This window comes from Eptesicus fuscus, chromosome 13 (genome assembly GCF_027574615.1).
Source record: "Eptesicus fuscus isolate TK198812 chromosome 13, DD_ASM_mEF_20220401, whole genome shotgun sequence".
Classification (NCBI taxonomy): domain Eukaryota; kingdom Metazoa; phylum Chordata; class Mammalia; order Chiroptera; family Vespertilionidae; genus Eptesicus; species Eptesicus fuscus.
The window spans coordinates 58,734,563-58,748,239 of record NC_072485.1 but is presented as its reverse complement, the minus strand read 5'-3'; positions in this window follow the sequence as shown (position 1 = coordinate 58,748,239).

The following is a 13,677-nucleotide window of genomic DNA, read 5'->3' as shown; positions in this document are numbered from 1 at the left end:
ATAGACACATAAATCAGTGGAACAGTGCAGAGAACTCAGAAATACATACAAACAAATATACCTGATTCAATTTTGACATAGGAGCAAAAGAATTTCAGTGGTAGAAGCAAACTTTTTAACAAATGGTGCTAGAACAGTTAGAAATGAAATTCAAGGACAAAACAAAAATAAAAACAGAAATCTTGACCTTAAATTCCATATTTTATTCAAAATTTTACTCACAATAAATAATTATCTTAAGTATAAAATGTATGCAATATTGGGAAAAGCAAAAAACATTGGGAAAAGATTGGGGAAAATGTCCTGGATCTAGGAAGAGGCAAAGATTTGACACAAAAACTATGATGTATAAAAGAAAAAAACTGATAAGTTCTGTTTCATAAATGTTAAAAAATTTACCTTTATAGAACTCTGTGAATATACTCCAAACTACTGAAATGTGTGCTTTAAAAGGGTGAGTTTTATGGTGAATGAATTCAACTCAATAGAGTTATTAAAAATAATTTTACCTATGTGTAAAACCTGTTAAGAGGGTAAAAAGACAAGCCATAGACTGGGAGAAAATATTTGAAATCATGTAAACCACAAAAAAATTAGTATCTATAATAGAGAAAGAATTCTCAAAAACTCCACAATAAAAACAAATGAAACAAACAATAACAACAATCTAACTAGAAAATGCACAGAAAACCTAAAGAGATGTTTCACCAATGAGGATATACAGATGGTATTTAAACACATGAAAACAACAACAACTGTTCAACATAATTAGTCATTAAGGAAATACAAATTAAAAGCATGATGATATCTCACTCAAAAAAATGAAATAAACTGAGCCATTTCAAATGGAGTCAGACATCCCAGAGGAAAGGCCTCACATGCCTTGCTCCTCAAGCCTTTGGAATGATTGAACTGGGCAAATAACCTTGGATAGGGCCAAACCAACACTGTCTTACAAACACTCTAAAGCTAACAGGAAAGCAGACATCCTGAGCAGGAAGACTGAAAACTAAAGCCATTATTTAGAATTAAAGCACCACCATGTATAGCTAGAGAACAATTTAGCTGATCAGCACCAACAGAAATTCCTTCCATCTATTCAGGTAATTATTTCCCTTCCCTTTCTCATAAAAACCCCATTACGTTGATATTCACATCAGTGCTTACCAAATTACTATTTTGGGGGTCTCAAATAAATGTTTGTTGCCTCTCACTTTGGCTTTTTTTTTTTTTTAAGGTTAACAAACCACACTTATCAGAATGGTTAAAATAAAAACCCAGCATTATTATAACACAATGGAAAGGATGCTGATAATATACTACTAGTAAGGTAAAATGGTACAGCTGCTCTGCAAAACTCTTTGGCAGTTCCTCTGTGAAGTAAACATACTACTACCATAGAACCCAGAAATTCCAGTCCTGGGCATCTATCCCAAAGAAATGAAAATATGTTCACATAAAACCTGTTCACAAATGTTCATAGAATCTATATTGGTAAGAGTTCCCAAACTGAAGGAAAAAACACAGATATCTTTCAACAGATGAATAGCTAAACAAACTGTAGTACATCCAGATTTCCAGGGGGAAATAAGACTAAACTATGAATTCAAGAGATAATTTGGAAAAATCTCTATAGAACTATGCCAAACTCAAAAGTTTACAAACTGTATCATTTATTCATACACTAATCTCCAAATAATAAGACTTTACTAGTAGAAATGGAGAAGAGATTAGAAGATTTCCAGGAACTAAGACTGGGGTGTGTGGGTAAGTATGACTATCTATACTAATAAAAGGGTAATATGCTAATTAGACCAGGAGACCTTCCCGTAGACCTTCTGGACATCCTTCCGGACAAAACCATGATGGCCGGGCTGAGGCAGAGGTGGTTAGGGGCGATCAGGCCAGGAGGGGAGGGCAGTTGGGAGCAATCATGCTGGTGGGAGGCAGTTGGGGGCAAGCAGGCCGACAGGGGGGCAGTTGGGGGCGAGCAGGCCTGTGGGGGGCATTTGGGGGGTGATCAGGCTGATGGGGGGGCAGTTGGGGGAGAGCAGGCTGGCAGGGGGACAGTTGGGGGTGATCAGGCCAACAGTGGGGGTCAGTTGGGGGTGATCAGGCCACATGGGGGGCAGTTGGGGGCAATCAGGCTAGTGGGGGGCAGTTGGGGGTGAGCAGGCTGACGGGGGCAGTTGGGGGCAATCAGGCCAATGGGGGGGCATTTGGGGGTGAGCAGGCTGGTGGTGGGGGGCAGTTGGGGGTGAGCAGGCTGGCAGGCAGAGTGGTTAGGGGTGATCAGGCAGGCAGGCAGGTGAGCAGTTAGGAGCCAGTGGTCCCAGATTGTGAGAGGGATGTCTGACTGCCAGCTTAGGCCCGATCCCACAGGGATTGGACATACCCAAGGGGTCCCAGACTGGAGAGGGTGCAGGCCGGGCTGAGGGACACGCCTCCCCCGCACTCTTGCACGAATTTTGTGCATTGGGCCACTAGTAAAATATAAAAGGGCAATACAAGAAATTATTGTGGTAATGAACAGTTCTGTATCTTGATATTCTCTATGTGAATATCATTCTCATGGTATTTTAAAATAGTTTTTTGAGAGGTAACCATTTGAGAAACTAGGTAAAAGTACATGGGGTTCCTTTATTCACCTCTGTGTATAGATCTACAATTATCTCAAAGTAAAAGAAAAGTTTAATTAAGTAAATACATCCATTAAATATTTTTCAAAACCAACAAAATTAACTATTATTCCAAAATTAAAATTTTAAGAGTTTCTCTTAGTTACAAGCTTTAAACTTTAAGTATTGAACCTAAAAGTGGACTTGAAGGTCTATTCATTTAGTTTTACATTCAATGCATAATTCTTGAGTGTTATTATTACATGCTAGGCACTGTTCTGTATTCTTGCAATAGAAACATGCACAAGGTGGACAAAGTTGGTGATGACAAGAAATTCCACTTAAATTGGGAAGAAAAATGTTATAAAGAAGTACTTAAATCAACAAGGTGATTTTAAATAATAATGAGTACAAGAGTAAAGAAAATAAAATAGGGTGGTGATGTGATAGTAATGTGTAGGGACAATCAAGAGAGGTGACTTTTAGGTGAATCATCAGTTAATGTTTCTCTGAAAACACAAAGAAGTGTGTGGGAGAGTTTTTCCAGGAAAGGATAAATGCAGCACAAAGCCCTTAATCAGTAATTGTTTTTCCTGACTCTGAGGGAAGCAAAGATCACTGTGACTAGGGTAGAGTGAATAAAGAAGAAATTGGCACAAGATAACATCTGAGATATACGCCATAGCTAATTCACGTAGGACCCCATTTTCAAGACTAAGAAATTTTAGTTTTATTACTAGTGGTGATGAAAAATTTATTTTTTGGAAGGAGGTAGTTATGGGAGAAAATAATATGATTCAAACATTTTAAAATGTGTAATAGATTATATAATAGATTATAGGGAGGCCAAGAGTGGGAAGAAAGAAGATCAGTTAAAATATATTGCAGAAGCCCAAGAAAGAGATAATGTTTGGATTATGGTAGTAGAGATAGTAAAGATGGAAAAAAGTTGATTAAAGTTATATTTTCTAGAATAGAGAGGACTTAACAGATTTTGAATAGAATGGATGGAATGGGGGAGAGAGAGCAATCAAAGAAAATTCCTTATTTTTTTTAATTTTGACAACTATATACTCTAATTATTTATAAATCAATTAGATCTCAAAGATAGAATTCATACATTTACACAACAAATATTACTAGAGGACCAGAGCATGAAATTCGTGCACGGGGGTCCCCTCAGCCCAGCCTGGACACTCTCCAATCTGGGACCCCTCAGGGGATGTCCGACTGCCAGTTTTGGACATCCCTCTCACAATCCGGGACCGCTGGCTCCTAACTGCCCCACCTGCCAGCCTGATCACCCCTAACTGCCTCTGCCTGCCAGCCTTATTGCCCCTAACTGCCACCACTGCCGGCCTGGTCACCCCATGCAGCCTGCTGGTCAGTCGTTTGTTCACCCCTTGCTAACCCCCCTGCCTGCCTTGTCGCCCCACATAGCCTGCTGTTCAGTTGTTACTGTGAGGGTGTTGTGACCAATTTGCATATTACCCTTTTATTAGTATAGATAATCTATTAGGCACATATAACAAGTGATATGTTATTAAACAACGAAGGAGTTTAAAGTAGCAATGGAATTAGGTGGATCGCAACATACACAATAGGGGTTCACATGACATATACAGAGGAGACAATTGTTTGTGCCTGAGAGATTAAGAATGACCAAATTTACTGAGAAAATTATTTTATTGGGTACTTAAGAAGCATAGAGGTGGCATTTTTTGAAGAGGAGAATATTCAGAAATTTCTCCAAACAGCAAGAAAAGAAAGGCCAATGCAAAGATTTATGACATAGCTAGTGACTGAGTCAGAATTACAAATGTCTTTGTCTTGAGACCTTTTAGCATCATTCTCTTTGTAATTTATTCCCCTCCCTATTTTTTTTCTAATTAAAATATTTATCACTTTATTGTTCTCTCCCTCAAGTCCTTGAGTCAGAAATATTCATTGTTCACATTACTATATTTGGATTCATTTTTTTGAAGTAATGTAGATTCAGCTAATTCTAGACTTTTGTTGCATCCTCTCCCACATGCATTTCAAATTCAGTAGGCCCAGGTTTTATTTCTTCCAGAAGAATGTGAACTGGGACTCATTAACTACAAAATTTTCCTCATTCTAAGCATGAGTAATTTAAAAAAAGGTAAATGTGGTGAGCTTTTAAATTTAACTACATGCATTTTATTCTGTCATGTCTTTTTGCTTTATAGTTTTAAAGTTACCCTGATAGTAGTTTCTAATATAGTACAGAAAGATATGGAGAAGTGTGTGTGTGTGTGTGTGTGTGTGTGTGTGTGTGTGTGTGTGTGTGTGTGTGTGTGTTTTAATGTTCTTTCTTGGCCAAGTATGAAATCATCACCTCTATATAACCCTGAAATTACCCTTTTCATTTGTTCTAAGAATACAAAGGTCAGGGAAACACACTGACAATGCAAATAGAATTGCAATCCAAGTAGTTGTTGCAGTGTTGGAAGATAAAGGGATGACTGCCAAAGGAGATCTCTTCTGTTAACATTCATACTGTGGTTGTGGAGTAGAAATGGCAAAACACTTTTTCCTGTAGATTTTTTGAAAAGATGCTTCAACTGCTTGTTTGCTAAACATTTGTTTAACAAACATTAGCAAGATTAAGTTTCCCTAATAGAGTAGGTAGCAAAGATCAAGTTAATTTTTTTGATTGATTGATTGATTTTAAAGACATAGGAAGAGGAAAAGAAAGAAAGATCAATTTGTTGTTCCACTGATGCATGCATTTATTGGTTGATTCTTGTATGTGCTCGGAGATAGAACCCTCAACCTCGGCATATTGGGACAACACTTTAACCAACTGAATTACCTGGCCAGGGCTAAAAAGCCAGATAGATTTCTACTGGAGACAGGGATAGACGTACCTCACTGAAGAAAATTAATAAACCCAATTCTATCCTTAAAAGAATGTGCCATGAAATGAGCATTATAATATGTTTTCATAGAAGAAATTAACTGTAACTAATTATGTTAAAAAATGGGTTAGATGAAGGATATTCTTATTCAATTTTAATGCTTCTATCCAGAAGATATAAATTAAATATCCACCTATTTATAGATGTGTTGTGAACCATCAATTCTCTTTGAAAGGAGAATGAAGCTGGCTAGCTAGCCTCCTTCACAAAATTGCAGCAGTGTGTGAGCAAAGTTGTGATGTAAACTAAACTCTACTTCCAAAGGATGACACTAGTACTAATAGATTATCTTCAATGTACACATGATTGCAATAGAAACTAAAAATAGTTCCTACTCAGTGGAAATATATTATGGCAAAATAATCTCTACTCACAAAGAGTATAGACTTGTAAAGTCATACTACTTTTATTTTTTAAATAAAGAAAACATGCTAGGCAGCTCTAGATATTTATTTTTTCTTACACCACAAACATTTTAAATACAATCTGTTCAAAATTTAAATAGTCAAATTCCATCAAACTTGCTCTTCTGCTGCATTTCCTCTCTCTGATAATGACCCCATTCCTCTATCAGTTTGTCCAAGTGTGAAACTATGCAATCCATATTCATTTCTTCCTTTCTTTCTTCTAACCCCTTGCCATCCAAATGATCACATTTGTCAATTTTATGCTAAATTTAATTGGTTTTGAATTAATTGTTTCTATCACCAAAATGATTCCCTGTTTTCATTTTCATCCTTCTTGACTTAAAATATCATTATTTTCTCCTAATAGATCTCTGCTCACATTTTATACTACTTGGTCTTTTGAAAAAAACATATAAAATCTTAACACAATCATTGCTTCAGAAAATCATTCAATTACATATTTTTCAAAGCCCAAACTTCTTGACATCATATATGTGATCGGACTCAGGCCTACTTTTATATCCCTTATCTCCTATAATTATCTTAATATTCCACACCCCCAAAAGGATTTGCCACTTCCCACCTATGTCAGGCTCTTGTAAGAGCCAGATATATAGTAATAGTTATGTCTTTGTGCATTTACTTTCTCATTTGTAAATGGTAATGAATGTGACCGCTACTTCTTGGCTTGTTGTAAGGATTAAGAGTTAATCCTTACATAGCCTTTGGGAATAAGCATGACATATAATGAATGCGCAATAAATGCTAGATATAATGATGATCATGACTAATCATGATGAAGAACAACATTCACACTTTTGTAAATGCCATTTGTATTTTCCAATAACAGCCTTCATTTATAGCATAGTTCTCTACTTGGCAAAGTCTGACTTAATGTTTCTTTGACACAATCTAAAAAGTATTGCCTGAGCACACCCACAAGTAGTATAGTACCTAGAACATTGCAAAATTAATGTTTACATTTCCATTAATGAACAATGCATCTATATATTATATATCTGTATGCATTCATATATACTATTTTATGAATATATAAATAGTATGCATTCATATATACTATGTTAACATTCATATATACTATGTTAACATTCATATATACTATGTTAACATTCATATTCATACTATTTTATGAATATATAAATAGTATGCATTCATATATACTATGTTAACATTCATATATACTCTTCATATATACTATTTTACCATATATATGCATATATATGTACACATATATATATACGTATATATACATAAATCCATTGAATAGTGGACTATACAAGTGTTAGTTTTTGTTATTATATTTTACCCTTGATCCATGAGCTCCATAAGGGTGAAGATTGACATTATTACATCCCCAGTAGATAGCACAACCTTGGCACATAGTAACAGTTGAAAATTTTTGAATAAATGATCCAAGTGTTCTACTTTAACAAGATGTAGAAATATAAGACAAATAAAAAATCACATGTATTTTAATTCCTATAGCCAAAAAAGTTGTGTCAAATAAGGGATAGTGTAAAAATTCAACTATCACATAACCCCCATGAATGCATATTATAAAAAAAAAAATACTGTTAGTCCTCAATCCCAATAATGTTAGCAAAAGTTATTTTACTATGCTGTTTTTAACTACTACCCTAAAATCTTCAATTGGTGAAAGGTATGCATATAGAAAAGAGGGTTAGCACCTAGTGGAACCAACTTATAGAACATAATTAGTATCATTGGAATCTGTAGGGATTTATGTCCTTATATATTCTTTTGGAACCACCATAAACCAATGTCTCTTTGCAGGAAATAAAATGCCTAGATAGAATGATTTATTAATTTACACATTCACTCATTCAGCAAATGTTTATTTATTCAGTAATGTTATCAAATCATAGTTTCCTTATACATAACAAATTATGACCAGGTAAAAAGGAGATTTGAAATTTCACTTTATTTTTGTTTATCTAAAAGGTTGTTTTCTAAAGTTTAAATTTTTAAATAGAAAAGAAATTAATTACCAATAATGCACTTATTAATATCATGTGTTTTTATAAGGCACTTATAAACTAGAAATATACATAATTCTTCCCCATAGGAATTTTAAAGCTATTGGGAAGACAGATAATAAACAATCACAATAAATATGTGATTGTGGTAGTGATATGAAGAAGTACAGAGTGAAATGAGAGAATTCAAAAGTATGAACTAATTTAGATTAGTGCCTTTGGAAAATCCTCTCTAGGATTTTATATTTAGGTAAACTAGAGGCCCGGTGCACAAAATTCATGCACTTGGGGGGTTCCCTCAGCCCAGCCTGCGCCCTCTCACAGTCCAGGACCCCTTGGGGTATATCTGACTGCCACAGAGGTGGGAAAGGCTCCCTCCACTGCCATTGTGCTCGCCAGCTGTGAGCCTGGCTCAGGGCTTCTGGCTGAGTAGTGCTCCCCTTGTGGGAGCACACTGAGCACCAGGTGGCAGCTCCTGCATTGAGCGTCTTCCCCTTAATGGTCAGTGCACATCATAGCAACCAGTTGTTTTGTCGTTTGGTCAATTTGCATATTAGCCTATTATTATATAGGATTGAGATCTCCAGGTCAAGTAATAATTAAATAATGAAGATAGGACCAGAGACATGGGCCCAGAGTAGGGTACAGTGCAGAGAGACTAAAGAAGATCAGTGTGGCTGCATCTGAGTGAATGCAGAGAAGGTGATAGGTGGTAGGGATTCAGAAAAAGATAGTGACCAGTTCATGAGGGAAGTTAGAGGTCACAATGGGGACTCTAGCACTTCTCTTAAGTACACTTGAAGTCAATGGGAAGATTAAACAGGAAAGTGATTTGCTTACATGTCTCCCACTCCCACTCAGCAGTGAATCCTTGAGATGAAGGGATGTGTCTTCTTCATTCAATAGGAGTTTATTATTTTGGTTAAAAAAAAACCCCACTATTTTGTAGTCAAGCAGAGTTGATGTCAAGCCCATATGTTATCATTTTATGAGCTATGAGATTTTGAACAAGGTTCTTGGAATCCTTATATGTAAAATGGGAATATAAATATGCCTACCTTACTCATTTGCATGAGAATCAAATAAGACAATGCAGTAGTAGGTACTCTTAAAAAGGTATTCATTTATTACTGTTAATATTAAATCCCCATCACCTACCACATTGGCTGGCCCATGACAACTGTTCTGTAAACAGTTAAAGAATTGGGCTGAATTCTATAAATAACAAACCTCAGCAACATAATTTTTAGGAAAATGGGATTATTTTACCCCAGAGTAGCTCTTATTTCCAACAAGTTTTTTAAAGATAGATACTGACAAAACAAGATTTTTACAGCATAAATGAGGATGCATCTACATCATGTACTCCTTCTCCAGTCCACAATTCCTTACATGCTTCTACCTTTTATCACATTTAATTGCCTCCCTATTTTATAATTTATTCCAATTCTATTCATCAAAGTTCAGAATCTTCACCAGAAAGCCAGTCAGCATTTTAAGATGCCCTAAAGTTCCTGAAAATGGATCCATTATGCACCTTAAGGTGTTACTGGTACAATAAATTCTTGATGACCTTTCACTGGCCTTAGAGCAACAGATCAGGACTCAAAATGAAGTTTAAGCTCTCCAAGGACCAGAAGCTAAACAACATCTCTCTGGATAACATGTCACTTTGTGTAGAGGCACAACATTTAATCAGCTCAAGTCACACTTTGCTGTCTTGTAATGGCTCAACTTGAATTTCCCATGTGTCAGCTTCCCGGTAACAGATGGCAATGCTGCAGAGAGTTTCCTGCATCGACTGATGGTTCTTACCCGTGAATAACCCCATCACTCAAGTTGGCCAAACTGCATTCTCAGTGCTAAAAAAAAGACCATGTGTCCCTCTTAAAAATGCACACACTAGGATGGATAGGTGACAGCCAGTTGCATCTTCTTAATGATCTCAGTGGCTCTGTCTGTCTTTAATGCAATACATAGACAAATTGGTGGAAACTAGCTTCATGGGAAGTAGATAAGACTTCCCTTAACATGTACCTTATTCTCACCAGCAATACTCTTTGCACCAAATCCAGTCCTGATACAGGAAGTTAAATGACCAACACTCCTGTGGTCTGCAAGACTTCCCACAATTCCAGGGCCCTAAATGCATTGCTTCGTTGTCATCACACTATTAAAATTTCCTCTTATTTGGATTTATATAAAGTAATTAATAAATTATCACAACACAGGTTATCTATCATATTTATGGGAATAAATTTCACTGAGGTTCTAAAACAGTACCATGACTGACAAGTAAAAAACAAAGCTGTCCACTGTGTGGTCATGTTGGGGTAAATTGTCTTCACGTTTATTGTTTGCTTTTATACTTGCTCCTAAGTCCTGCATATTTTCAGCCTTTGACATTCTCCAACCCTTTTATCTCTGATCCCTGTTTCCAGCCTGCACAATGTGTGTTTGTTTGTTAATTTTAAAATATTGTTTATCACTATGTATTTAACTGCCAAGGATATGAGTTACATTTACTCTGGCTCACCTCACTAGGCAATTTCTGTCACACCAGCTTGAACTTCCTGTGCTCCATGTTCTTATATATCTTTGGACTTCCCCCCAGAAGTGGGTGATAAACCATGGAAAGTGAGAGGTGAAGGGATAGCAAGTTTTGGAACATCCATTCATGCCAACCAGTGAATAAAATAAGATTAGGAAACCAAATACTTTTGCTTCAGAAATACTTTTGGCATATATACACTTCCTTGGAATCCTTGCAACAACTCCGAGATATTTGTATAGGCTCATTTTACAGAGGGAAAAAACATTAAAGGAGATTAAGTGTCTGGTCATGCTTTATACAAATAATAAATAACTGAGATTATATTGAAACTCTTGCATTATTTCTTATGCTGATTTTAATCTAGATATTACTGAAGTAGAATGCAATGTAAATTTGTCTTCTCACAATACATATATACTTTCCTAGAGTTACAAAGTACATCTCTCATAATTAAACAGTTAAAACATATTTAAATACAACTTATATACACACACATACACAGAGAATATAATGATTATATATTTACCTTAAATTTGTGTCAGGCATTACAGGGAATAAGAGTCAGAACCAGAATGCTTCTTGGAGATTTAGTTCAACCTTGTTTTTTGTAGGAAGTAAATGAGTCTTAGAGAAGTTAAATAATTTTCTAGTTTATTCAGCTAATTAAGAGCCAAAACTGTGACTTTAATCCAGGAATGTGTAACTCAATTTCTCTTTCAAATAAACAGAATACCATTCCTTTATTTGAGTCTTAGGCTAATCTCACAAATGGTTTCAGCAAGGTAATAGCTTGTCTTTGGGATAATTAGTAATATATATTTCTAGCCCTCTTTTGTCAGACAACCTCAGCTTAATCAGAATGCACTTTCAATTAACATCCTCAACAAAAATAAAGCCCAAAAGATAAATTTGCTTTTTTAAAACTCTTTAATAAAATAGTTCCCTCAAATATTAGGCACAGCACAATCAAACTGGGGATTGTCTCTGCCAAATCATAGTGGGTATTTGGAGAAATATCTAAAATTTAGCACATGGTCTTCTTAAAGAAAAAAGAAATCAAATAAGTGAACATTTTCAAGGCTGATAATCTGAGATTTATGAAAACTTAATACATGTCTACATTAATTTTATTACTTTAAGAAGCCAAATGACTAAAAATTTAAATATGTGGTCAAAATAAAAAAAAAAGGTAAATGTCTGAGCTAAGATTGGAACTCAGTTCAGCAGTGTCAACGAGACCATTCTATATCCTCTGTATTAAATTTCCAATGTATTTTATAGAATATTTCCAAATGTTTCCACTTTATTTCTAATATCCTTTCCTGATGGAATATCATATTTCTATAGGAGACCAAAAATGTGTACCAGAAAAGAAAGCTATGTGGAATTTTAATATTAATATTAGTTTATTTTGTTTATAGTTTGAAAATTTAAACTCAGGAATAATAGGTACCACTTTTACATTGCTTAATATTATATTTTTAGCATATACTACAGCCGGGATAATGTTCTATTTCAATATTTGTCCGTTGAATGAATTAATATATCCATCAGAGAGTAATGTAAGGGCTATGTGCAAGATATATATGCATGTTCAATTAAGGGTAATAAATGAATAAAATAAATTATGCCTTCAAGGACCTCACATTTTAGTGGAAAAAGTAAGGGTAATACCGTTAAGATATGGAAAAAGTGCAGGTTGGCAAAAATCTGAGGGTAGAGTGACACTCCTCATTTTAAAACTGAGCTGGAAGAAAGACAAACATTTGCTTATTACATTATAATTTACCACAGAAAGATCTCAGAATTCATCCCTACAAGTAAACATGTTATAAATGTCTTTTAAATCTCACCTCACTAATGGTGAAACCAATGTGCCTAATATCACAAACTTAGAAGAAACAATGAAACCAGGTACTTTGACTTACAAACCTTGTATTTTTCTCCCCTTATTGACTCATGAGAAGGTTTTATAGAAAACATAAAAGAGGAACATTAGTTTATCACTTGGCTAATTGAAGCAGTGAATATCCACTTCTACGTATTTTTCAATTTATCTTTATTATTGAAAGTATAACAGATATTCCTTCTCCCTGCCCCCCCGCCATTGACTCCCTCCACCCCATACTTGTTCCCCCAGGCCTTCACCACCTTATTGTCTATGACCATGGGTTATGCATATCTATAATAATAAAAGCATAATATGCTAATTAGACCAGATGTCCTTCCAGACCTCCTTCCAGATAACCTTCCAGACGAAGCTGGGACTGTGAGGGAAGCCCGGATCCTGGGTACCTGCCAGCAGCCGGAGGGAAACCCGGGTTCTGGGTGCCAGAGGGAAGCCGGTGCCAGCAGCCAGGGGAAGGAAGGCCTACTCTTGCACAATTTTCGTGCATAGGGCCTCTAGTATGCTTGTAAGTTCTTTGGTTAATCTCTTCTCCACCCCACCTGCACATCTACTTTTAAGAAAGTATTTTGTAAGTCAGATTACATCTTTACTTATTAGAATAATGTAGGTGCAGAAAAAAATTCACATTTACATACCAGGTTATATGTTTACAAATGTATATATCTATACATATATAGATATTTAAATTTTAGCTTTTACTACATATTTTCTAAAATATTTTTTTGGACATGAAAAGAATCACAGCCTATATTTCCAGATGCATACATTTTCTCCTGAATTCACAATGTTACCATTTCTGTGACATATTTCTGGCTTTCCCTTGGATGATACTCAAATAGTCCTAAAGAACATCAACATCTGTAAGGCTTAGATAAAGATTCCTCTGACATGTAAGCTAATGAACTAAATCTTCTCCTAGAAAAATGTCTTTCCTTCAAAAAAATGAGAGTCAAACTGAGACTTTTTTGGGTCATTCAAAAATAACTTTTGGAATCATACATTGGGGCTAGATGGCAATGCAGGAGGGAAGCCCACACCTCCTGAAAGCTTGGCAGTCTCTCTGCTCCGTCTGGGATTTCAGGTTGGGAAGCTCACACCCTTGCACTTTCCTAAAAAAGCTTACTACTCACATCACTGGCACCAAATATACAACTTTTTATAGAATATTTGAAAGTGAATGTGCCATAAGCACACAGAAGTGGCACAAAACTGGGTAAGATTTACTTTAG